We start from the raw sequence: 27,049 nt of genomic DNA on the forward strand, positions 1-27,049 counted from the left end.
TGACCCCCACGAACTAGAAGAGTCTTGAGACGAAGATGGAGGCCCCACAGGCGACCCGCTGGCAGCAAGAACAGGAGTCGCGGTGAGGCCCACTCAGCACACCTGGCAGAGAGTTCCAAATCACTGGAGTAGCAGGAAGGAGACTGTCCATGTCAGAGACGAGAGCTGGAGGACAGGACTACATGGAGCCTGAAGATTCCTTGGATGAAGAGCCAACAAGCCTTGGTAGCTGCTAGAGTCGTGGTGCACAGGAGTACTGTCATGCAAGGAGGGGCAAAGACTCACCCACTCCAAAGATAGGCATCTGTTAGAGAGGACCAAGGGGACAACTTCAGACCACCACCTGGGTTGCAGGATGCACACAGAGTTGCAGGAGAGAGGATCCACGTGGCTGGTTGTCGAGCCGTTGGTGGCTGCAGATACTGGGGAGTGACTCCTTCACTCCAAGCGAGATTCCTTCTTACTTCTTTTGTGCAGACTGATGACTTACCACCCTCAGAGGGTGCACAGCCAGGGAAATGTTGCAGGAGCTGGGAGGAGCCAGAGAAACAATGTTGCAGAGGCAAAGTCGTCACTGGAGCTGCAGATTGTCGGTTCCTGTGGAGTCCAGTTGCGGTTCCAGTGGCCAGAAGTAAAAGTAAACATTGCAGAGGAGTCCTGTTGGAATCTTGCACGTCGAATCTGAGGACCCGCCCAAGAGGGAGACCCTATATAGCCCTAAAAGGGGGATTGGTCACCTAGCAGGGTGACCACCTATCAGGAGGGGGCTGTGACGTCACCTGCCTGACCTGGCCACTCAGATGCTCCCAGGGGCCTCTCGCCCATCCTGGATTCAAGATGGCAGAACCAAGTGATCCCCTGTAGGAGCTCTGGGGTGGTGATAAACAGGGGAGTGGTCACTCCCCTTTACATTGTCCAGTTTCGCACCATAGCAGGGACCGGTATCCCTGGACTGGTGCCAACCAGTTTCTGCAAGAAGGGCACCAAATGTGCCTTTCAAAGCATACCTGTGGCTTGGGGAGGCTACCCCTCCCAAGCCCTGTAACACCTATTTCCAAAGGGAGAGGGGTTATCTCCCAATCCCACTCCCAAAGGAAATCCTGTGTTCTGCCTTCCTGGGCTTGAGCTGCTCAAGCAGCAGGAGGGCAGAAACCTGTCTGGAGGGTGGCAGCAGCGAGGCTGCCCAGGAAGACCTTGCAAACTGGTAGGAGCAAAACTGGGGGGTCCACGAAGGAGCCCCCACAGTGCATGGGATCATACAACCAATACTGGGAACAGTATTGGGGTATGATTTCAACATGTTTGATACCAAGCATGCCTGGGTTTGGAGTTACCATTATGTAGCCGGACATAGGTAGTGGCCTATGTCCAGTACACAGGTAAAATGGCTTACCCGCACTCACAAAGTCCAGGAAAATGGAGCTGGAGTTTGTGGGGGCACCTCAGCTCATTCAGGGGCACCCTCACACACAGGTACATGCACCCTGCCCTCTGGGCTAGGAGGGCCTGCCATAGGGGTGACTTACAGTAACCTGCTTCAGTGACCTGTAGTAAAAAGAGTGCACGCACCCTTCCACGCAGGCTGCAATGGCAGGCCTGCAGAGAGATTTTGCATGGGCTCCCATGAGTGGCATAATACATGCTGCAGCCCATGTGGGACTCCTGGTGCCGCAGTGCCCTGGGTACGTGGGTACTATATACTAGGAACTTACATGGGGGCACCAGTATACCAATTATGGAGTGAAAAAGACCATGAACAACTGAATTTAGAGAAAGAGAGCACAGTCACTGGGGGTCTTAGTTAGCAGGATCCCAGTGAACAGTTAAAAACACACTGACATTAGGCAAAAAATGGGGGTAACCATGCCAAAAAGAGGGTGCTTTTCTACAGGTGCAAGAAAAGTGACACTGCACTGGGTGCAGCTCCACTTTTCATAAATCTGGCCCTAAGTTTTATTGCGTGCATGGTACATGCCGCTGTGTACGTTCTGTGCCCTGTGCTCGTGCAGTCTACACATGTGCCGGATCTGGTAGCTGAGTTGGACGAGGCAACCATGCAAGGAATCTTTGTGTGACCTCATTGTCGTAGTATTCAAACAGGGCATACACGCTCAGGGGTAGATTTATGAAAAGTTGTGCTTGCACTAGGTGCAGTGTCATTTTTCCTGCGCACCTTAACGCCCCCCTCACGCCACCATGGTAGTGCCGTATTTAAAATACGGCGCACCATGGCAGTAGTTAGGGTGACTAGCCTCATAATTTTTTACGCTAGTCCGGTGCTTTGCAGGATTAGCATAAACAATAATGACGCTAACCCTGCAAAGCACCCAGAGGCCCATTGTAACCAATGTCAGCCTCTTTTTAACAATGTTAAAAATTGCAGGTAAAAATGGCACAAAGGAATCTCGTAGATTCCTTTGTGCCATTTTTACGCCTCTCCTAGTGCAGGAACGCCCTCCTGGCATCCTTCCATACATAATATGACGCAAGGGTTTACAAAGTGGTGCAATGCATGCATTGAGCCACTTTGTAAATACGGTCCGGGGAAAATGCCACTTTAACGCTGCCTTAGCGTAAAAAAAAAATGACGCTATGGCAGGACTAAAGTGGCGCTAGGGGCTCTCAAATATACCTTATAGCTTTTCATCCCTCTCAGGTGAAAAAATGGTCCCTAGTGCAAGGAAGGAAATGGGCCCTTTTGTTGCTGTTTGAATGATAAAATACGGGAAAAATTAGGGTTAAAGCGGCCCCCTGGGCACCTGCTGTACCAATAGATGGTACGCCTCTGTCCTTGAGCTCGGTAACATCTGTGCCCTGAAGCGCTTTAGAAATGCACTTTGGGGCAGATTTATGAAAAGTGGAGCTGCCACTTTTCTTGAGCCCCTGAACGCCACCATGGTAACGTCGCATTTAAAAAACGGCGCGGCGTTTTTGGCCTCGTTGGGCCACATTTGCGTCTAAAAAAAAGGACGCAAATGTGGAGCAAGGAGGCGCTAGGGGCTCCTAAATATGCCACTTTATATAACGTTAAAAGTCACGCTCGACACCTTCGTCAGCTCTCGTTCTGTTTCAAACACTGCATACAGTCTGAGCGAACTTTCTCCGCATTATCCTGTTGATAACAAACGGCTTCCAACAGAAATACGAAAACTAATCAAGACGAAAGCATCCTGAAAGTTCCTGCCGGATGCAGAAACTCCGACACACTAAAACTAAATCGAAAACAGTGAACTAAAAGAAAATAAACTCTGTGCGGTCTAGCCGACACCAACACGTTCACATAAACTACAAAAAAAAAATCTTATTTTTATACATTAATATTCAGTCTCCTTGGAGACTGTCAAAAATTGCCAATATCGACTATATTTCAAATCGTCATGGCGGGGTATTGGGTAAAGTTTTCAATAAGCAATAATCGCGCCTCGGTTAGACCTCATTGGCTACGATACTGCCACTGCGCAAAGCTAACAATAAAAAGGCGAATAAAGGTGCGTCTCGGGGTACCACCTCATGATACAAAGACCAAGGAAACGTTTAGTTGTCCAAGAATTACTACACCTCCACTGGCTTCTAACAGGCAAAATAATACACTTTGTTAGGATTGTTTTATCAGGTTCCGTCCACTCTCTGCCCCAAATATTCCATACCGGCGAGCAGAGAACTCTGGGAAATGTTATGCTAAATAGTTGCACAGGTAGCGCTGCATCCTAGTTACAGGTTTGATGCTCTTCATGTGAAGATGGGGTCCATGCTGCTAGCGATGTGGTGTGGAAATGGAAGAAGCACGAATTCTTAAAGCATGTCTTCAAATGTTTACCAAGGAGGCATGGTAATCATTGAAAGAAATGTAAATGGTAAACTACATTTTTCGATACAGCACTTACTGCAGGTGAGCCGTTTCATTGAGCTACACAGTTGCATTTGCTGCATTTCATTTACACCTTTAAAAAATACAATTTTGGTTTCGTCGTTTCGAAAACATCTTAGAGTGTGCCGGAGAACATCTGTAAAATGAGAAACTCGGGAAATGGTGGACTCATATTAAGGGGAAGAAAGGGGGCAATAAGAAAACATCAATGTTGCCCCCTTATTTATATAAGTAGTAACTTCAAAGACCTATATGTCTCTTCAACAGTCGAAGGAGATATTTTTGCTAAGAATCGCTTCAAGTAGGTCAGAGAGCACACCAGCAGCTAACCAATATTCTGCTCGTGTGTGTAAAGCAGAACCGACACTTTGGAGAATACTGTATGCATTTATGTTTGCTACTTTGCTGTGACTATACCAACAAACTGGAAGCAGCGGTTGAAGTCCGTAAAAAAGTATGGGGACCGTGATATTGTGGGCCTAATTAACATGCCCTTTACACCACTGCTGCATCATTTTTTTATGGGCGCACCAGTGACGTTAGCAGTGCACAGAACTGCTGCAGATTTACAAACTGACACACGGGGCCCAATGCGTCAGTTTGTAAAGCTTTCCGTCACATTATACCTTCCCCAGGTATAATGTATGCAGGGTAGGCCTTACCAGGGAGAAAGCCACATAGTTCTGACGCAGTTAAATTTACATTTCACTTTGTCATTTTGAGACTTCACTGCGTCAAAACTGTACCGCCTGCTCAGAGTAGGCGTAAAATTGATGCTGGGGTTTTTCCAAGGAGAGCCTCCTCACATTGCTAGAGCAGTGTCATTTTACGGATCTTGTCCAACAATGCGTAAGCTCAGCGCCAACAGATGCATCACACTTTCTGATGCATCTGTGAAAACGTGCACCATGGAGCTCTGTATTGTAAATACAGAGGATCTATGACGTTGTTAGGGGATCATAGGGAAACAGAAGAAATCTGACGCATCAATGTCGGCGCATCCGATTCTTGTAAGTGAGGCCCATAGGCAGTCACAAATCTTCAGTTTGCTAAACACATGTTCAATATTATTTGCCAAATATAACCAGCTATGATTTGGGATATGCAGGTGGTGATAGCTGTTGATGATGCAGAGTACCAACATACAGAAATTGTCCTCTGGTAGTGGTGGGGAGGGAGGGCCCAACCTCTAAAAAAGTTTTCTTGGGGGGGGGGGGAGTGGCCAAAAAAAGTTTGAAGACCACTGTCCTAGGTAGACCAGGTGATTCTCCCAGCTAAAGACACCTATATTATCCAGATATGCTACACTGAAGCTTTCCAACCCCTGTAGAATTTTATAAACCAGCCTCTGAAATGTGGCAGGTGCAATTTTCAACCCAAAGGGCATCACTGTAAAGTGATAATGCCCACTAGGGGTGGAAAATGCTGTTTTGGGTTTAACATCATCTGCCAACTTGATCTGCCAGTAGCCAGCAGTCAAGTCAAAGGTGCTCAGATACTTGTCATCTGCCCTAGATATAGGATGAGCATCAGTGTTTTTTAACTGTTTTGAGACCTCTGTAGTCAACACAAAACCTAATTTCTCTTTTTCCATCTCGGGAGTGAGGTTTTGGGACACGCACTACAGGGCTGGACAAGGGCTATCTGAGGGCTCAATAACCCCTAGGTCTAGCACCTTCTGAACTTCAGATTTGATGCACTCCCTCACATGGTCAGGTTGTCTGTAAATTTTGCTATTCACAGGCAAACTGTCTCTTTTGTCAATGGTGTGTTTACACCGTGTGGTCTGACCAGGTGTCAGGGAGAAGAGTTCTGAGAACTGCCCTAGGATGTTTCTACAGTCCTCCTTTTGGGACTCAGAGAGGCAGACAGAAAGGACTACCCCATCAATTGAGCCATCAGTTGTATTGTGGGAGAAGAGGTCAGGGAGAGGGTCTCTTTCCTCTTCCTGTCGCTCATCAGTAGCCATGAGCAGAGCCATGTCTGACCTATCATAATAGGGGTTATGGGGGCTTCCGGGAGTGCCAATGTCTACCAGGTAGCTGACCCCCCCTTTTCTCTCCACAATGGTGTGGGCACCACTCCACTTTGCCTGGAGTGCCCTGAGAGCCTCAAGCTCCAGGACACACACTTCCTGTCCTGGCTGGTAGACAGTTAGGACAGCCTTCTGGTCATGCCATTGCTTCCCGAGTTCCTGGCTGGCCTGAAGGTTTTTAGTAGCCCTCTTCATGTACTCAGCCATCCTTGATCTGAGGCCAAGCACATAGTCCACTATGTCTTGTTTGGGGGCCTGAGAGGTTGTCCCCAGCGTTACCTAACAAAAGCAAGGGGATCTCTAACAGGGTGCCCAAACAGAACTTGAAATGGGCCGTAGTCCACACCCTTCTGAGGGTCCTCCCTGTTGGGAAAGAGAAGGCATGGTAATAGGACATTCCATCTCCTGCGGAGTTTTTCAGAGAGCCCCATTATCAAACCCTTGAGAGTTTTATTAAATCTCTCTACTAAGCCATTTGTCTGGGGATGGTAAGGGGTGGTGAACTTGTAAGTCACACCACGTTCCTTCCACGTGGCTTTCAGGTATACAGACATGAAGTTTGCACCTCTGTCTGATACCACTTCTTTTGGGAAGCCCGTCCTTGAAAAGATAATGAGGAGGGCTTTGGCCTCTGCAGGAGCTGTAGTGGTCCTAAGAGGAATGGACTCCGGTTACCTGGTGCCATTGTCCACTACCACCAGTGTACATCAGTTCCCAGAGACTGATGGAGGGTTTAAGAGGTCAACAATATCTACCCCAACCCTCTCAAAGGGAACCAAAACCACTGGAAGTGGAAGTGAGGGGGGCCTTTGGGTTGCCACCTGTCTTGACAAGTGACAGAGGAGCGAGAAAACACATTTGTGTCTTCTGACATGTGGGGCCAGTGAAAGTGCGGGAAAAGCCTGTCCCAAGTCTTACTTTGCCCCAAGTGATCTGCCAGGGGAATGTCATGTGCAAGGGTCAACAGAAATTCCCTACATTTCAGAGGGATCACCAATCTTCTGGTGGCACCAACTTTGAGATCCCTGGACTCTGAATAAAGGAGTCTGTATTCCCAGTACACCTTATGGGTGCCACTGACATCCCCTGCCTGTTGTGCTGCAGCTTGCTGCCTCAAGCTCTCCAGTGTTGGATAAACTTGGTGTTCCCTACTGAGCTCATCCCTGGTGGCCCCCCTGCACCCAAGAGTTCAGCTGTGTCAGCTTGAAGCTCCTCTGGTGTAGGTTCCACCCAGGGAGTGGATTCTGAACCCTCAAGAGTTGAATCCTCACTGGCGGCTGGAGTAGGGCATAACTTCTTACAGTTCCTGCCCTTGGATTTAGGAAGCTCTTAGGCCATTGTTCCAGGCTCCAAGGTTCCTTGCTCTTTTTGCTTCTTAGCCTGTGCTCTGGTAAGGGCATAGATATGCCCTGGATGCTCAGCATTGCTGCGTGCACCTCCAATTCCACCTCTGCCAAAGCTGAGGTCTCCAAGTCGTCCCCTAGTAGACATTCTACAGTTAGGTCTGAGGAAACCACAACCTTTTTAGGACCTGTTACACCCCCCTCCCCCCAGCTGAAATCAATAACTGCCATGAGGTGGAACAAGGTCTTGTTCTGAATGTCAGTCACTTATTACGTGTGACCAAGTAGGTGTTGCTCAGGAGACACCAGTTTTTCAGTCACCATAGTGAGCCTGGCACCTGTGTCCCTGTAGGCCTCAGCCTCACCACCATTTATGAGGGGATGCTGATTGTACATACCCATATTAAGGGGACAGGCAACAAGGGTGGCGAAGTCAATGCCCCCAGCAGGGACCAAGACAGCCTCAGTGGTCTCTCTAACTAGCCCAGACCCCACTACAGACTCTAAGGTGAGCCCAGATACACTCTTAGATTGACTACTGTTAGTAGTCCCACCGCTACTGCTATTGTGAGGGGAACTAGAAGTACAAGTGGGGGTAGTAGTGGTGGAAGACTTAGTGGTGCCTTTCATAGGGCAGGAGCTCTCCCCTACCCTACGGCCTTTGTTTTTGCAAACATAACACCAAGGCTTTTTGTAGTAGGAAGAGGAAGAGGAGGATTTGTTCCCATCACCAGATGGGTTTTGTGGGCTGATAAAGACTTTTTTTTTATCTTTGTCCCCACGCTTATACTGAGACCTACCTGCTTCCTTCATTTTGTGGTCACCCACTGTGTGAGCCTTCCTACTCACCCTGGTGCTGACCCACTTGTCTGCCTTCTTACCCAGTTCTTGGGGAGAGGTCAGATCATAGTCCACCAGGTACTGATGCAGCTGATCAGACACGCAATTATTCAAAATGTGCTCTCTTAAGATTAGGCTGTATAAGCCCTGATAATCATTGACTTTGCTCCCATGCAATTAGCCTTCCAGGGCCTTCAAGGAACAGGCCACAAAATCAACCCAATTCTGTGAGGACTCTTCCCTGGTCTCTCTCATCTTGATTCCATATTGTTCAGTAGTCAGACCAAAGGCACCTAAAAGTGCAGATTTTAAAACTGTGTGGTTGTCTGCATCTTCTTCTCTGACTGTGAGGAGTCTGTCCATACCCTTGTCAGAGAAGGAGAGCCACAAAATAGCTGCCCACTGCCTCTGAGGGACCCGCTGTACCTTACAGGCCCTCCCCAGACCAGTGAACCACTTGTACATGTCATCACCCATCTTGTAAGATGGGACTACTTTGTTCAGGTTCCTAGAGTCGAAAGAGTCCTCCTTGACCCTGTTGTCCCTGAAACTAGTACGTCTGCCAAGTAGGGGTCCTAACCCCAACCCCTGCATTTCTCTCTCCACTGCCAAGGCCTCCCTATCTAAGGCTAGCTGCTGCTACTGCAGCCTCAGCTTGGCTTCCTCTATTCTCAGTTGCCTGAGTTCCCTGCCTAGGGATTCTTCCCCTGAAGTTGAGCAGTGGGTTCCCTCAGATATCAAGGAGATGTGAGAGTGGGCAGAGGAGGATCTATTCTTATTCTTGGACACCCCCTCAACCAGCCCTCTATGGACAAAGGTGGACCTACTGGTGTGACCCCCCTTTAAACTGCTAACAGTGCTCCTGACAGGACTGTGGGTGTGTCTAGACGTTTCCTGATCCTCCTTGGGTACTTCCTGACCCACCTCAGTGGCTAAATCATCTTTTTCTAGCACTGGACGGTCAGACTCTTCTTCTTCCTCCTCACCTCCTGGCTACCAGCATGTTCCTGGCCATCCTGGAGGAGCCGGCCCAGAAGTAGAATTTATTGGATTTTCTCCCTGTCTTCAGCTTTCTCTCAGCACATATCTCCCTAAGTTCTTGGAAGGTCCGGTTCTCATAGGGAGAATCCATGGGCTGAGAGGTATGCTCTGCTGAAGACATGTCAGCTAGCTAGAGTGGTGTAGAGTCCCTAACTACTCTAGCACTAGGCTCCCAGCAAAGTTTGGAGCAAGGGCTATACCAACCCCTAGCTTACCCAAACTCAGGAGACTAGATCCCTAATACTAGATGTATTGTGTACCTAACAGTACTAGCCTTTCCTGTGGAAAGTACCCAGTGGCAGAGTGGTAAGGCAATTGCAAGTGCTTATCCCGACGCTAGACCACCAATGTAGGAAGCTGGCCTGGTGTGTGGTATATGCCTAAGGTGTTCTCACCCTATACCAGGTCGAGGTATCCCTATTAGTGTAGTGTAGGCAGTGTCCAGGAAGCCAGGCTCTCTATAGGTATCTGTGGATGAGCAGGCCAGGCTTATCTAGGAGACATGCAAAGCTTATGCAATACCACTGTAGTCACACAACACTTACACACATGAAAGAACCACACAGTGTTACAAAAATAAAGGCACTTTATTTGGTAACATCAATACTAAATTACTATATAGGTTATGCTCTGTTAGCAGGTGAGTAAACACAATTATATATACACACTGGTACATAGGAAAAGGCATTGAAATGCAATAGAAAACAGTGAAAGAACAGTATGCAACAGGAACCCTAGGGGGAGAACAAGCCATGTACTAAAAAAGTGGAATGTGAAGGTCGGACCCCCACCCAGGTGAGTAGAGGGGAGCTGAACGCACTTGGGACCCCAATAGGTAAATACAAGAGTGACCCCCAGCGACCTGGAGAAGAGAGGTAATTACCTGTTTTTCACCCAAACCCACAGAGAAACTTTGCAGAAGGACAATGCAAGACCCAAGCAAGACTGGAAGAAACTGAAGATGGAGTCTGCCAGAAGAGGACCTGCAAAAGAAGGGGAGCAGTCCAGTTCCAGTTGGAGTGTCCGGTTGGGTCAGGAGCCACTACCCACCCTTCTGGTGATGCTGAACCAGGTTGACGAGGAAGGACAGGAGCCGGCTGTGCAGCACAAGAGCAGAAGAGGAGTTCCAGGAGTGATGCAGTCGGTGTTCCACATCGCGAGGAGAGATGCAGCACATAAGTGGTGAGGGAAAACCACTAACAAGACTTGGCAATGGCAAGAGTTCCTAAAAAAAAAGTTTGTAGAAATGCTGGGGACCAGGAGAGTCAGAGGGGACTCATCCCATGGAGGGGAGTCCCAGGTGACCCCCACGAACTAGAAGAGTCTTGAGACGAAGATGGAGGCCCCACAGGCGACCCGCTGGCAGCAAGAACAGGAGTCGCGGTGAGGCCCACTCAGCACACCTGGCAGAGAGTTCCAAATCACTGGAGTAGCAGGAAGGAGACTGTCCATGTCAGAGACGAGAGCTGGAGGACAGGACTACATGGAGCCTGAAGATTCCTTGGATGAAGAGCCAACAAGCCTTGGTAGCTGCTAGAGTCGTGGTGCACAGGAGTACTGTCATGCAAGGAGGGGCAAAGACTCACCCACTCCAAAGATAGGCATCTGTTAGAGAGGACCAAGGGGACAACTTCAGACCACCACCTGGGTTGCAGGATGCACACAGAGTTGCAGGAGCGAGGATCCACGTGGCTGGTTGTCGAGCCGTTGGTGGCTGCAGATACTGGGGAGTGACTCCTTCACTCCAAGCGAGATTCCTTCTTACTTCTTTTGTGCAGACTGATGACTTACCACCCTCAGAGGGTGCACAGCCAGGGAAATGTTGCAGGAGCTGGGAGGAGCCAGAGAAACAATGTTGCAGAGGCAAAGTCGTCACTGGAGCTGCAGATTGTCGGTTCCTGTGGAGTCCAGTTGCGGTTCCAGTGGCCAGAAGTAAAAGTAAACATTGCAGAGGAGTCCTGTTGGAATCTTGCACGTCGAATCTGAGGACCCGCCCAAGAGGGAGACCCTATATAGCCCTAAAAGGGGGATTGGTCACCTAGCAGGGTGACCACCTATCAGGAGGGGGCTGTGACGTCACCTGCCTGACCTGGCCACTCAGATGCTCCCAGGGGCCTCTCGCCCATCCTGGATTCAAGATGGCAGAACCAAGTGATCCCCTGTAGGAGCTCTGGGGTGGTGATAAACAGGGGAGTGGTCACTCCCCTTTACATTGTCCAGTTTCGCACCATAGCAGGGACCGGTATCCCTGGACTGGTGCCAACCAGTTTCTGCAAGAAGGGCACCAAATGTGCCTTTCAAAGCATACCTGTGGCTTGGGGAGGCTACCCCTCCCAAGCCCTGTAACACCTATTTCCAAAGGGAGAGGGGTTATCTCCCAATCCCACTCCCAAAGGAAATCCTGTGTTCTGCCTTCCTGGGCTTGAGCTGCTCAAGCAGCAGGAGGGCAGAAACCTGTCTGGAGGGTGGCAGCAGCGAGGCTGCCCAGGAAGACCTTGCAAACTGGTAGGAGCAAAACTGGGGGGTCCACGAAGGAGCCCCCACAGTGCATGGGATCATACAACCAATACTGGGAACAGTATTGGGGTATGATTTCAACATGTTTGATACCAAGCATGCCTGGGTTTGGAGTTACCATTATGTAGCCGGACATAGGTAGTGGCCTATGTCCAGTACACAGGTAAAATGGCTTACCCGCACTCACAAAGTCCAGGAAAATGGAGCTGGAGTTTGTGGGGGCACCTCAGCTCATTCAGGGGCACCCTCACACACAGGTACATGCACCCTGCCCTCTGGGCTAGGAGGGCCTGCCATAGGGGTGACTTACAGTAACCTGCTTCAGTGACCTGTAGTAAAAAGAGTGCACGCACCCTTCCACGCAGGCTGCAATGGCAGGCCTGCAGAGAGATTTTGCATGGGCTCCCATGAGTGGCATAATACATGCTGCAGCCCATGTGGGACTCCTGGTGCCGCAGTGCCCTGGGTACGTGGGTACTATATACTAGGAACTTACATGGGGGCACCAGTATACCAATTATGGAGTGAAAAAGACCATGAACAACTGAATTTAGAGAAAGAGAGCACAGTCACTGGGGGTCTTAGTTAGCAGGATCCCAGTGAACACAGTTAAAAACACACTGACATTAGGCAAAAAATGGGGGTAACCATGCCAAAAAGAGGGTGCTTTTCTACAGGTGCAAGAAAAGTGACACTGCACTGGGTGCAGCTCCACTTTTCATAAATCTGGCCCTAAGTTTTATTGCGTGCATGGTACATGCCGCTGTGTACGTTCTGTGCCCTGTGCTCGTGCAGTCTACACATGTGCCGGATCTGGTAGCTGAGTTGGACGAGGCAACCATGCAAGGAATCTTTGTGTGACCTCATTGTCGTAGTATTCAAACAGGGCATACACGCTCAGGGGTAGATTTATGAAAAGTTGTGCTTGCACTAGGTGCAGTGTCATTTTTCCTGCGCACCTTAACGCCCCCCTCACGCCACCATGGTAGTGCCGTATTTAAAATACGGCGCACCATGGCAGTAGTTAGGGTGACTAGCCTCATAATTTTTTACGCTAGTCCGGTGCTTTGCAGGATTAGCATAAACAATAATGACGCTAACCCTGCAAAGCACCCAGAGGCCCATTGTAACCAATGTCAGCCTCTTTTTAACAATGTTAAAAATTGCAGGTAAAAATGGCACAAAGGAATCTCGTAGATTCCTTTGTGCCATTTTTACGCCTCTCCTAGTGCAGGAACGCCCTCCTGGCATCCTTCCATACATAATATGACGCAAGGGTTTACAAAGTGGTGCAATGCATGCATTGAGCCACTTTGTAAATACGGTCCGGGGAAAATGCCACTTTAACGCTGCCTTAGCGTAAAAAAAAAATGACGCTATGGCAGGACTAAAGTGGCGCTAGGGGCTCTCAAATATACCTTATAGCTTTTCATCCCTCTCAGGTGAAAAAATGGTCCCTAGTGCAAGGAAGGAAATGGGCCCTTTTGTTGCTGTTTGAATGATAAAATACGGGAAAAATTAGGGTTAAAGCGGCCCCCTGGGCACCTGCTGTACCAATAGATGGTACGCCTCTGTCCTTGAGCTCGGTAACATCTGTGCCCTGAAGCGCTTTAGAAATGCACTTTGGGGCAGATTTATGAAAAGTGGAGCGGCCACTTTTCTTGAGCCCCTGAACGCCACCCTAACGCCACCATGGTAACGTCGCATTTAAAAAACGGCGCAGCGTTTTTGGCCTCGTTGGGCCACATTTGCGTCTAAAAAAAAGGACGCAAATGTGGAGCAAGGAGGCGCTAGGGGCTCCTAAATATGCCACTTTATATAACGTTAAAAGTCACGCTCGACACCTTCGTCAGCTCTCGTTCTGTTTCAAACACTGCATACAGTCTGAGCGAACTTTCTCCGCATTATCCTGTTGATAACAAACGGCTTCCAACAGAAATACGAAAACTAATCAAGACGAAAGCATCCTGAAAGTTCCTGCCGGATGCAGAAACTCCGACACACTAAAACTAAATCGAAAACAGTGAACTAAAAGAAAATAAACTCTGTGCGGTCTAGCCGACACCAACACGTTCACATAAACTACAAAAAAAAAATCTTATTTTTATACATTAATATTCAGTCTCCTTGGAGATTGTCAAAAATTGCCAATATCGACTATATTTCAAATCGTCATGGCGGGGTATTGGGTAAAGTTTTCAATAAGCAATAATCGCGCCTCGGTTAGACCTCATTGGCTACGATACTGCCACTGCGCAAAGCTAACAATAAAAAGGCGAATAAAGGTGCGTCTCGGGGTACCACCTCATGATACAAAGACCAAGGAAACGTTTAGTTGTCCAAGAATTACTACACCTCCACTGGCTTCTAACAGGCAAAATAATACACTTTGTTAGGATTGTTTTATCAGGTTCCGTCCACTCTCTGCCCCAAATATTCCATACCGGCGAGTAGAGAACTCTGGGAAATTTTATGCTAAATAGTTGCACAGGTAGCGCTGCATCCTAGTTACAGGTTTGATGCTCTTCATGTGAAGATGGGGTCCATGCTGCTAGCGATGTGGTGTGGAAATGGAAGAAGCACGAATTCTTAAAGCATGTCTTCAAATGTTTACCAAGGAGGCATGGTAATCATTGAAAGAAATGTAAATGGTAAACTACATTTTTCGATACAGCACTTACTGCAGGTGAGCCGTTTCATTGAGCTACACAGTTGCATTTGCTGCATTTCATTTACACCTTTAAAAAATACAATTTTGGTTTCGTCGTTTCGAAAACATCTTAGAGTGTGCCGGAGAACATCTGTAAAATGAGAAACTCGGGAAATGGTGGACTCATATTAAGGGGAAGAAAGGGGGCAATAAGAAAACATCAATGTTGCCCCCTTATTTATATAAGTAGTAACTTCAAAGACCTATGGCCCATATTTATACTTTTTGACGCTAAACTGCGCTAACGCAGTTTAGCGTCAAAAAGTTTTGCGCCGGCTAACGCCATTCTGAAGCGCCATGCGGGCGCCGTATTTATTGAATGGCGTTAGCCGGCGCAAGCAGACCGGCGCTGCCTGGTGTGCGCGAGAAAAACCACGTACACCAGGCAGCGCCGGCGTAGGGGGAAAATGGCGCATGGGCGTCTTAAAATGGGGCAAGTCAGGTTACGTCGAAAAAATCGTCATAACCCGACTTGCGCCATTTATTTTCGACGCCCATCCCCCATCAACATGACTCCTATCATTGTAAAGATAGGAGTCATGCCCCCTTGCCCAATGGCCATGCCCAGGGGACTTCTGTCCCCTGGGCATGGTCATTGGGCATAGTGGCATGTAGGGGGGCACAAATCAGGCCCCCCTATGCCAAAAAAAATTATTAAAAAAAAAAAAAAAAATACTTACCTGAATGTCCCTGGGGTGGGTCCCTCCAGCCTTGGGTGTCCTCCTGGGGTGGGCAAGGGTGGCAGGGGGGGTCCCTGGGGGCAGGGGAGGGCACTCTGGGCTCATTTTGAGCCCACTTGTCCCTTAACGCCATGCCTGACCCAGGCGTTAAAAAGCGGCGCAAATGCGCCGTTTTTAGCCACGCCCACTCCCGGGCGTCTCTTTTGCCCGGGAGTATAAATACCACGTAAAGGCCTGGGAGTCATTTTTTAGACGGGAACGCCTCCCTTGCATATCATTAACGCAAGGAAGGGGTTCACGCTAAAAAATGACGCACATTCCGGGAACTTTGGCGCTATTCGCCTCTAACGCCATAGTATAAATATGGCGTTAGTTGGCGTTAGTTTAGCGTCGAATTTGCGTCGAAAAAAACGACGCAAATTCGGCGCAAACGGAGTATAAATACGGCCCTTTGTTAGGATTGTTTTATCAGGTTCCGTCCACTCTCTGCCCCAAATATTCCATACCGGCGAGCAGAGAACTCTGGGAAATGTTATGCTAAATAGTTGCACAGGTAGCGCTGCATCCTAGTTACAGGTTTGATGCTCTTCATGTGAAGATGGGGTCCATGCTGCTAGCGATGTGGTGTGGAAATGGAAGAAGCACGAATTCTTAAAGCATGTCTTCAAATGTTTACCAAGGAGGCATGGTAATCATTGAAAGAAATGTAAATGGTAAACTACATTTTTCGATACAGCACTTACTGCAGGTGAGCCGTTTCATTGAGCTACACAGTTGCATTTGCTGCATTTCATTTACACCTTTAAAAAATACAATTTTGGTTTCGTCGTTTCGAAAACATCTTAGAGTGTGCCGGAGAACATCTGTAAAATGAGAAACTCGGGAAATGGTGGACTCATATTAAGGGGAAGAAAGGGGGCAATAAGAAAACATCAATGTTGCCCCCTTATTTATATAAGTAGTAACTTCAAAGACCTATATGTCTCTTCAACAGTCGAAGGAGATATTTTTGCTAAGAATCGCTTCAAGTAGGTCAGAGAGCACACCAGCAGCTAACCAATTTTCTGCTCGTGTGTGTAAAGCAGAACCGACACTTTGGAGAATACTGTATGCATTTATGTTTGCTACTTTGCTGTGACTATACCAACAAACTGGAAGCAGCGGTTGAAGTCCGTAAAAAAGCATGGGGACCGTGATATTGTGGGCCTAATTAACATGCCCTTTACACCACTGCTGCATCATTTTTTTATGGGCGCACCAGTGACGTTAGCAGTGCACAGAACTGCTGCAGATTTACAAACTGACACACAGGGCCCAATGCGTCAGTTTGTAAAGCTTTCCGTCACATTATACCTTCCCCAGGTATAATGTATGCAGGGTAGGCCTTACCAGGGAGAAATCCACATAGTTCTGACGCAGTTAAATTTACATTTCACTTTGTCATTTTGAGACTTCACTGCGTCAAAACTGTACCGCCTGCTCAGAGTAGGCGTAAAATTGATGCTGGGGTTTTTCCAATGAGAGCCTCCTCACATTGCTAGAGCAGTGTCATTTTACGGATCTTGTCCAACAATGCGTAAGCTCAGTGCCAACAGATGCATCACACTTTCTGATGCATCTGTGAAAACGTGCACCATGGAGCTCTGTATTGTAAATACAGAGGATCTATGACGTTGTTAGGGGATCATAGGGAAACAGAAGAAATCTGACGCATCAATGACGGCGCATCAGATTCTTGTAAGTGAGGCCCATAGGCAGTCACAAATCTTCAGTTTTCTAAACACATGTTCAATATTATTTGCCAAATATAACCAGCTATGATTTGGGATATGCAGGTGGTGATAGCTGTTGATGATGCAGAGTACCAACATACAGAAATTGTCCTCTGGTAGTGGTGGGGAGGGAGGGCCCAACCTCTAAAAAAGTTTTCTGGGGGGGGGGGGGGCAAGTGGCCAAAAAAAGTTTGAAGACCACTGTCCTAGGTAGACCAGGTGATTCTCCCAGCTGGAGCTAAAGACACCTATATTATCCAGATATGCTACACTGAAGCTTTCCAACCCCTGTAGAACTTTATAAACCAGCCTCTGAAATGTGGCAGGTGCAATTTTCAACCCAAAGGGCATCACTGTAAAGTGATAATGCCCACTAGGGATGGAAAATGCTGTTTTGGGTTTAACATCATCTGCCAACTTAATCTGCCAGTAGCCAGCAGTCAAGTCAAAGGTGCTCAGATACTTGTCATCTGCCCTAGATATAGGATGAGCATCAGTGTTTTTTAACTGTTTTGAGACCTCTGTAGTCAACACAAACCCTAATTTCTCTTTTTCCATCTCGGGAGTGAGGTTTTGGGACACGCACTACAGGGCTGGACAAGGGCTATCTGAGGGCTCAATAACCCCTAGGTCTAGCACCTTCTGAACTTCAGATTTGATGCACTCCCTCACATGGTCAGGTTGTCTGTAAATTTTGCTATTCACAGGCAAACTGTCCCTTGTGTCAATGATGTGTTTACACCGTGTGGTCTGACCAGGTGTCAGGGAGAAGAGTTCTGAGAACTGCCCTAGGATGTTTCTACAGTCCTCCTTTTGGGACTCAGAGAGGCAGACAGAAAGGACTACCCCATCAATTGAGACATCAGTTGTATTGTGGGAGAAGAGGTCAGGGAGAGGTTCTCTTTCCTCTTCCTGTCGCTCATCAGTAGCCATGAGCAGAGCCATGTCTGACCTATCATAATCGGGGTTATGGGGGCTTCCGGGAGTGCCAAGGTCTACCAGGTAGCTGACCCCCCCCCCTTTTCTCTCCACAATGGTGTGGGCACCACTCCACTTTGCCTGGAGTGCCCTGAGAGCCACAAGCTCCAGGACACACACTTCCTGTCCTGGCTGGTAGACAGTTAGAATAGCCTTCTGGTCATGCCATTGCTTCCCGAGCTCCTGGCTGGCCTGAAGGTTTTTAGTAGCCCTCTTCATGTACTCAGCCATCCTTGATCTGAGGCCAAGCACATAGTCCACTATGTCTTGTTTGGGGGCCTGAGAGGTTGTCCCCAGCCTTACCTAACAAAAGCAAGGGGATCTCTAACAGGGTGCCCAAACAGAACTTGAAATGGGCCGTAGTCCACACCCTTCTGAGGGTCCTCCCTGTTGGGAAAGAGAAGGCATGGTAATAGGACATTCCATCTTCTGCGGAGTTTTTCAGAGAGCCCCATTATCAAACCCTTGAGAGTTTTATTAAATCTCTCTACTAAGCCATTTGTCTGGGGATGGTAAGGGGTGGTGAACTTGTAAGTCACACCACGTTCCTTCCACGTGGCTTTCAGGTATACAGACATGAAGTTTGCACCTCTGTCTGATACCACTTCTTTTGGGAAGCCCGCCCTTGAAAAGATAATGAGGAGGGCTTTGGCCTCTGCAGGAGCTGTAGTGGTCCTAAGAGGAATGGCCTCCGGGTACCTGGTGGCATTGTCTACTACCACCAGTATACATCTGTTCCCAGAGACTGATGGAGGGTTTAAGGGGTCAACAATATCTACCCTAACCCTCTCAAAGGGAACCAAAACCACTGGAAGTGGAAGTGAGGTGGGCCTTTGGGTTGCCACCTGTCTTGACAAGTGACAGAGGAGCGAGAAAACACATTTGTGTCTTCTGACATGTGGGGCCAGTGAAAGTGCGGGACAAGCCTGTCCCAAGTCTTACTTTGCCCCAAGTGATCTGCCAGGGGAATGTCATGTGCAAGGGTCAACAGAAATTCCCTACATTTCAGAGGGATCACCAATCTTCTGGTGGCACCAACTTTGAGATCCCTGGACTCTGAATAAAGGAGTCTGTATTCCCAGTACACCTTATGGGTGCCACTGACATCCCCTGCCTGTTGTGCTGCAGCTTGCTGCCTCAAGCTCTCCAGTGTTGGATAAACTTGGTGTTCCCTACTGAGCTCATCCGTGGTGGCCCCCCTGCACCCAAGAGTTCAGCTGTGTCAGCTTGAAGCTCCTCTGGTGTAGGTTCCACCCAGGGAGTGGATTCTGAATCCTCAAGAGTTGAATCCTCACTGGCGGCTGGAGTAGGGCATAACTTCTTACAGTTCCTGCCCTTGGATTTAGGAAGCTCTTAGGCCATTGTTCCAGGCTCCAAGGTTCCTTGCTCTTTTTGCTTCTTAGCCTGTGCTCTGGTAAGGGCATAGATATGCCCTGGATGCTCAGCACTGCTGCGTGCACCTCCAATTCCCCCTCTGCCAAAGCTGAGGTCTCCAAGTCGTCCCCTAGTAGACATTCTACAGTTAGGTCTGAGGAAACCACAACCTTTTTAGGACCTGTAACACCCCCCTCCCCCCACCCACCCACCCAGCTGAAATCAATAACTGCCATGAGGTGGAACAAGGTCTTGTTCTGAATGTCAGTCACTTATTACGTGTGACCAAGTAGGTGTTGCTCAGGAGACACCAGTTTTTCAGTCACCATAGTGAGCCTGGCACCTGTGTCCCTGTAGGCCTCAGCCTCACCACCATTTATGAGGGGATGCTGATTGTACATACCATATTAAGGGGACAGGCAACAAGGGTGGCAAAGTCAATGCCCCCAGCAGGGACCAAGACAGCCTCAGTGGTCTCTCTAACTAGCCCAGACCCCACTACAGACTCTAAGGTGAGCCCAGATACACTCTTAGGGCCATATTTATACTTTTTGACGCAAAACTGCGCTATCGCAGTTTTGCGCCAAAAAGATTAGCGCCGGCTAACGCCATTCTGAAGCGCCATGCGGGCGCCGTATTTATTGAATGGCGTTAGCCGGTGCTAGCAGACCGGCGCTGCCTGGTGTGCGTGGAAACAACCACGTACACCAGGCAGCGCCGGCGTTGGGGAAAATGGCGTTAGGGCGTCTTAAAATGGAGCAAGTCAGGTTGAGGCAAAAAAATCACCTCCACTCGATTTGCGCCATTTTTAACGACGCCCAGACGCCATTTACATGACTCCTGTCTTAGTAAAGACAGGAGTCATGCCCCCTTGCCCAATGGCCATGCCCAGGGGACTTATGTCCCCTGGGCATGGTCATTGGGCATTGTGGCATGTAGGGGGGCACAAATCAGGCCCCCCTATGCCAAAAAAATATATAAAAAAAAAAAAAATTATACTTACCTGAACTTATCTGAATGTCCCTGGGATGGGTCCCTCCATCCTTGGGTGTCCTCCTGGGGTGGGCAAGGGTGGCAGGGGGGGTCCCTGGGGGCATGGGAGGGCAGCTGTGGGCTCATTTTGAGCCCACAGGTCCCTTAACGCCTGCCCTGACCCAGGCGTTAAAAAGAGGCGCAAATGCGGGATTTTTTGCCCCGCCCACTCCCGGGCGTGATTTTTGCCCGGGAGTATAAATACGACGCATTTGCGTCGCAGTCATTTTTTTAGACAGGAACGCCTACCTTGCATCTCATTAACGCAAGGAAGGCGTTCACGCAAAAAAATGACGCTCATTCCTCATACTTTGGCGCTAGACGCGTCTAACGCCAAAGTATAAATATGGCGTTAGTTTTGCGCCGAATTTGCGTCGAAAAAAACAACGCAAATTTGGCGCAAACGGAGTATAAATATGCCCCTTAGATTGACTACTGTTAGTAGTCCCACCGCTTCTGCTATTGTGAGGGGAACTAGAAATACAAGTGGGGGTAGTAGTGGTGGAAGACTTAGTGGTGCCTTTCATAGGGCAGGAGCTCTCCCCTGCCCTACGGCCTTTGTTTTTGCAAACATAACACCAAGGCTTTTTGTAGTAGGAAGAGGAAGAGGAGGATTTGTTCCCATCACCAGATGAGTTTTGTGGGCTGATGAAGACTTTTTTTTTTTATCTTTGTTCCCACACTTATACTGAGACTTACCTGCTTCCTTCATTTTGTGGTCACCCACTGTGTGAGCCTTCCTACTCACCCTGGTGCTGACCCACTTGTCTGCCTTCTTACCCAGTTCTTGGGGAGAGGTCAGATCATAGTCCACCAGGTACTGATGCAGCTGATCAGACACGCAATTATTCAAAATGTGCTCTCTTAAGATTAGGCTGTATAAGCCCTGATAATCATTGACTTTGCTCCCATGCAATTAGCCTTCCAGGGCCTTCAAGGAACAGGCCACAAAATCAACCCAATTCTGTGAGGACTCTTCCCTGGTCTCTCTCATCTTGATTCCATATTGTTCAGTAGTCAGACCAAAGCCACCTAAAAGTGCAGATTTTAAAACTGTGTGGTTGTCTGCATCTTCTTCTCTGACTGTGAGGAGTCTGTCCATACCCTTGTCAGAGAAGGAGAGCCACAAAATAGCTGCCCACTGCCTCTGAGGGACCCGCTGTACCTTACAGGCCCTCCCCAGACCAGTGAACCACTTGTACATGTCATCACCCATCTTGTAAGGTGGGACTACTTTGTTCAGGTTCCTAGAGTCGAAAGAGTCCTCCTTGACCCTGTTGTCCCTGAAACTAGTACGTCTGCCATCGTGGGGTCCTAACCCCAACCCCTGCATTTCTCTCTCCACTGCCAAGGCCTCCCTATCTAAGGCTAGCTGTTGCTACTGCAGCCTCAGCTTGGCTTCCTCTATTCTCAGTTGCCTGAGTTCCCTGCCTAGGGATTCTTCCCCTAAGTTGAGCAGTGGGTTCCCTCAGATATCAAGGAGATGTGAGAGTGGGCAGAGGAGGATCTATTCCTATTCTTGGACACCCTCTCAACCAGCCCTCTATGGACAAAGGTAGACCTACTGGTGTGACCCCCCCTTTAAACTGCTAACAGTGCTCCTGACAGGACTGTGGGTGTGTCTAGACGTTTCCTGATCCTCCTTGGGTACTTCCTGACCCACCTCAGTGGCTAAATCATCTTTTTCTAGCACTGGACGGTCAGACTCTCCTTCTTCCTCCTCACCTCCTGGCTACCAGCATGTTCCTGGCCATCCTGGAGGAGCAGGCCCAGAAGTAGAATTTATTGGGATTTCTCCCTGTCTTCAGCTTTCTCTCAGCACATATCTCCCTACATTCTTGGAAGGTCCGGTTCTCATAGGGAGAATCCATGGGCTGAGAGGTATGCTCTGCTGAAGACATGTCAGCTAGCTAGAGTGGTGTAGAGTCCCTAACTACTCTAGCACTAGGCTCCCAGCAAAGTTTGGAGCAAGGGCTATACCAACCCCTAGCTTACCCAAACTCAGGAGACTAGATCCCTAATACTAGATGTATTGTGTACCTAACAGTACTAGCCTTTCCTGTGGAAAGTACCCAGTGACAGAGTGGTAAGGCAATTGCAAGTGCTTATCCCAACGCTAGACCACCAATGTAGGAAGCGGGCCTGGTGTGTGGTATATGCCTAAGGTATTCTCACCCTATACCAGGTCGAGGTATCCCTATTAGTGTAGTGTAGGCAGTGTCCAGGAAGCCAGGCTCTCTATAGGTAGCTGTGGATGAGCAGGCCAGGCTTATCTAGGAGACATGCAAAGCTTATGCAATACCACTGTAGTCACACAACACTTACACACATGAAAGAACCACACAGTGTTACAAAAATAAAGGCACTTTATTTGGTAACATCAATGCTAAATTACTATATAGGTTATGCTCTGTTAGCAGGTGAGTAAACACAATTATATATACACACTGGTACATAGGAAAAGGCATTGAAATGCAATAGAAAACAGTGAAAGAACAGTATGCAACAGGAACCCTAGGGGGAGAACAAGCCATGTACTAAAAAAGTGGAATGTGAAGGTCGGACCCCCACCCAGGTGAGTAAGATCTGTAGAGGGGAGCTGAACGCACTTGGGACCCCAATAGGTAAATACAAGAGTGACCCCCAGCGACCAGGAGAAGAGAGGTAATTACCTGTTTTTCACCCAAACCCACAGAGAAACTTTGCAGAAGGACAATGCAAGACCCAAGCAAGACTGGAAGAAACTGAAGATGGAGTCTGCCAGAAGAGGACCTGCAAAAGAAGGGGCGCAGTCCAGTTCCAGTTGCAGTGTCCGGTTGGGTGAGGAGCCACTACCCACCCTTCTGGTGATGCTGAACCAGGTTGACGAGGAAGGACAGGAGCCGGCTGTGCAGTACAAGAGCAGAAGAGGAGTTCCAGGAGTGATGCAGTCGGTGTTCCACATCGCGAGGAGAGATGCAGCACATAAGTGGTGAGGGAAAACCACTAACAAGACTTGGCAATGGCAAGAGTTCCTAAAAAAAAAGTTTGTAGAAATGCTGGGGACCAGGAGAGTCAGAGGGGACTCAACCCATGGAGGGGAGTCCCAGGTGACCCCCACGAACTAGAAGAGTCTTGAGACGAAGATGGAGGCCCCACAGGCGACCCACTGGCAGCAAGAACAGGAGTCGCGGTGAGGCCCACTCAGCACACCTGGCAGAGAGTTCCACATCACTGGAGTAGCAGGAAGGAGACTGTCCATGTCAGAGACGAGAGCTGGAGGACAGGACTACATGGAGCCTGAAGATTCCTTGGATGAAGAGCCAACAAGCCTTGGTAGCTGCTAGAGTCGTGGTGCACAGGAGTACTTTCATGCAAGGAGGGGCAAAGACTCACCCACTCCAAAGATAGCCATCTGTTAGAGAGGACCAAGGGGACAACTTCAGACCACCACCTGGGTTGCAAGATGCACACAGAGTTGCAGGAGAGAGGATCCACGTGGCTGGTTGTCGAGCCGTTAGTGGCTGCAGATACTGGGGAGTGACTCCTTCACTCCAAGCGAGATTCCTTCTTACTTCTTTTGTGCAGACTGATGACTTACCACCCTCAGAGGGTGCACAGCCAGGGAAATGTTGCAGGAGCTGGGAGGAGCCAGAGAAACAATGTTGCAGAGGCAAAGTCGTCACTGGAGCTGCAGATTGTCGGTTCCTGTGGAGTCCAGTTGCGGTTCCAGTGGCCAGAAGTAAAAGTAAACATTGCAGAGGAGTCCTGTTGGAATCTTGCACGTCGAATATGAGGACCCACCCAAGAGGGAGACCCTATATAGCCCTAAAAGGGGGATTGGTCACCTAGCAGGGTGACCACCTATCAGGAGGGGGCTGTGACGTCACCTGCCTGACCTGGCCACTCAGATGCTCCCAGGGGCCTCTGCCCATCCTGGATTCAAGATGGCAGAACCAAGTGATCCCCTGTAGGAGCTCTGGGGTGGTGATAAACAGGGGAGTGGTCACTCCCCTTTACATTGTCCAGTTTCGCACCAGAGCAGGGACCGGTATCCCTGGACTGGTGCCAACCAGTTTCTGCAAGAAGGGCACCAAATGTGCATTTCAAAGCATACCTGTGGCTTGGGGAGGCTACCCCTCCCAAGCCCTGTAACACCTATTTCCAAAGGGAGAGGGGTTATCTCCCAATCCCACTCCCAAAGGAAATCCTGTGTTCTGCCTTCCTGGGCTTGAGCTGCTCAAGCAGCAGGAGGGCAGAAACCTGTCTGGAGGGTGGCAGCAGCGAGGCTGCCCAGGAAGACCTTGCAAACTGGTAGGAGCAAAACTGGGGGGTCCACGAAGGAGCCCCCACAGTGCATGGGATCATACAACCAATACTGGGAACAGTATTGGGGTATGATTTCAACATGTTTGATACCAAGCATGCCTGGGTTTGGAGTTACCATTATGTAGCCGGACATAGGTAGTGGCCTATGTCCAGTACACAGGTAAAATGGCTTACCCGCACTCACAAAGTCCAGGAAAAGGAAGCTGGAGTTTGTGAGGGCACATCAGCTCATTCAGGGGCACCCTCACACACAGGTACATGCACCCTGGCCTCTGGGCTAGGAGGGCCTGCCATAGGGGTGACTTACAGTAACCTGCTTCAGTGACCTGTAGTAAAAAGAGTGCATGCACCCTTCCACGCAGGCTGCAATGGCAGGCCTGCAGAGAGATTTTGCATGGGCTCCCATGAGTGGCATAATACATGCTGCAGCCCATGTGGGACTCCTGGTGCTGCAGTGCCCTGGGTACATGGGTACCATATACTAGGAACTTACATGGGGGCACCAGTATACCAATTATGGAGTGAAAAAGACCATGAACAACTGAATTTAGAGAAAGAGAGCACAGTCACTGGGGGTCTTAGTTAGCAGGATCCCAGTGAACACAGTTAAAAACACACTGACATTAGGCAAAAAATGGGGGTAACCATGCCTAAAAGAGGGTGCTTTTCTACAGGTGCAAGAAAAGTGACACTGCACTGGGTGCAGCTCCACTTTTCATAAATCTGGCCCTAAGTTTTATTGCGTGCATGGTACATGCCGCTGTGTACGTTCTGTGCCCTGTGCTCGTGCAGCCTACACATGTGCCGGATCTGGTAGCTGAGTTGGACGAGGCAACCATGCAAGGAATCTTTGTGTGACCTCATTGTCGTAGTATTCAAACAGGGCATGCACGCTCAGGGGTAGATTTATGAAAAGTTGTGCTTGCACTAGGTGCAGTGTCATTTTTCCTGCGTACCTTAACGCCCCCCTTACGCCACCATGGTAGTGCCGTATTTAAAATACGGCGCACCATGGCAGTAGTTAGGGTGACTAGCCTCATAATTTTTTACGCTAGTCCGGTGCTTTGCAGGATTAGCATAAACAATAATGACGCTAACCCTGCAAAGCACCCAGAGGCCCATTGTAACCAATGTCAGCCTCTTTTTAACAATGTTAAAAATTGCAGGTAAAAATGGCACAAAGGAATCTCGCAGATTCCTTTGTGCCATTTTTACGCCTCTCCTAGTGCAGGAACGCCCTCCTTGCATCCTTGCATACATAATATGACGCAAGGGTTTACAAAGTGGTGCAATGCATGCATTGAGCCACTTTGTAAATACGGTCCGGGGAAAATGCCACTTTAACGCTGCCTTAGCGTAAAAAAAAATGACACTATGGCAGCACTAAAGTGGCGCTAGGGGCTCTCAAATATACCTTATAGCTTTTCATCCCTCTCAGGTGAAAAAATGGTCCCTAGTGCAAGGAAGGAAATGGGCCCTTTTGTTGCTGTTTGAATGATAAAATACGGGAAAAATTAGGGTTAAAGCGGCCCCCTGGGCACCTGCTGTACCAATAGATGGTACGCCTCTGTCCTTGCGCTCGGTAACATCTGTAATTGAGTGCCCTGAAGCGCTTTAGAAATGCACTTTGGGGCAGATTTATGAAAAGTGGAGCTGCCACTTTTCTTGAGCCCCTGAACGCCACCCTAACGCCACCATGGTAACGTCGCATTTAAAAAACGGCGCAGCGTTTTTGGCCTCGTTGGGCCACATTTGCGTGCATTTGCGTAAAAAAAAAAGGACGCAAATGTGGAGCAAGGAGGTGCTAGGGGCTCCTAAATATGCCACTTTATATAACGTTAAAAGTCACGCTCGACACCTTCGTCAGCTCTCGTTCTGTTTCAAACACTGCATACAGTCTGAGCGAACTTTCTCCGCATTATCCTGTTGATAACAAACGGCTTCCAACAGAAATACGAAAACTAATCAAGACGAAAGCATCCTGAAAGTTCCTGCCGGACGCAGAAACTCCGACACACTAAAACTAAATCGAAAACAGTGAACTAAAAGAAAATAAACTCTGTGTGGTCTAGCCGACACCAACACGTTCACATAAACTACTAAAAAAAGTCTTATTTTTATACATTAATATTAAGTCTCCTTGGAGACTGTCAAAAATTGCCAATATCGACTATATTTCAAATCGTCATGGCGGGGTATTGGGTAAAGTTTTCAATAAGCAATAATCGCGCCTCGGTTAGACCTGATTGGCTACGATACTGCCACTGCGCAAAGCTAACAATAAAAAGGCGAATAAAGGTGCGTCTCGGGGTAACACCTCATGATACAAAGACCAAGGAAACGTTTAGTTGTCCAAGAATTACTACACCTCATCTGGCTTCTAACAGGCAAAATAATACACTTTGTTAGGATTGTTTTAGCAGGTTCCGTCCACTCTCTGCCCCAAATATTCCATACCGGCGAGCAGAGAACTCTGGGAAATTTTATGCTAAATAGTTGCACAGGTAGCGCTGCATCCTAGTTACAGGTTTGATGCTCTTCATGTGAAGAT

At 48.7% G+C, this 27,049-nt stretch overlaps 3 non-coding genes across 3 annotated transcripts; all 3 read right to left on the reverse strand.

Moving 5' to 3' along the window:
- Positions 1-3,325: 3,325 nt before the first annotated feature.
- Positions 3,326-3,466, reverse strand: LOC138266815 (U4 spliceosomal RNA). The gene has a single exon (XR_011199728.1). It is a non-coding gene; the product is annotated as a U4 spliceosomal RNA (small nuclear RNA).
- A 10,300-nt stretch (positions 3,467-13,766) lies between these two features.
- On the reverse strand, positions 13,767-13,907 carry LOC138266814 (U4 spliceosomal RNA). Its single transcript, XR_011199727.1, has one exon. It is a non-coding gene; the product is annotated as a U4 spliceosomal RNA (small nuclear RNA).
- Positions 13,908-26,633: 12,726 nt separating this feature from the next.
- On the reverse strand, positions 26,634-26,774 carry LOC138266724 (U4 spliceosomal RNA). Its single transcript, XR_011199656.1, has one exon. It is a non-coding gene; the product is annotated as a U4 spliceosomal RNA (small nuclear RNA).
- Positions 26,775-27,049: the final 275 nt, after the last annotated feature.

Source organism: Pleurodeles waltl, chromosome 11, assembly GCF_031143425.1.
Source record: "Pleurodeles waltl isolate 20211129_DDA chromosome 11, aPleWal1.hap1.20221129, whole genome shotgun sequence".
Lineage (NCBI taxonomy): Eukaryota > Metazoa > Chordata > Amphibia > Caudata > Salamandridae > Pleurodeles > Pleurodeles waltl.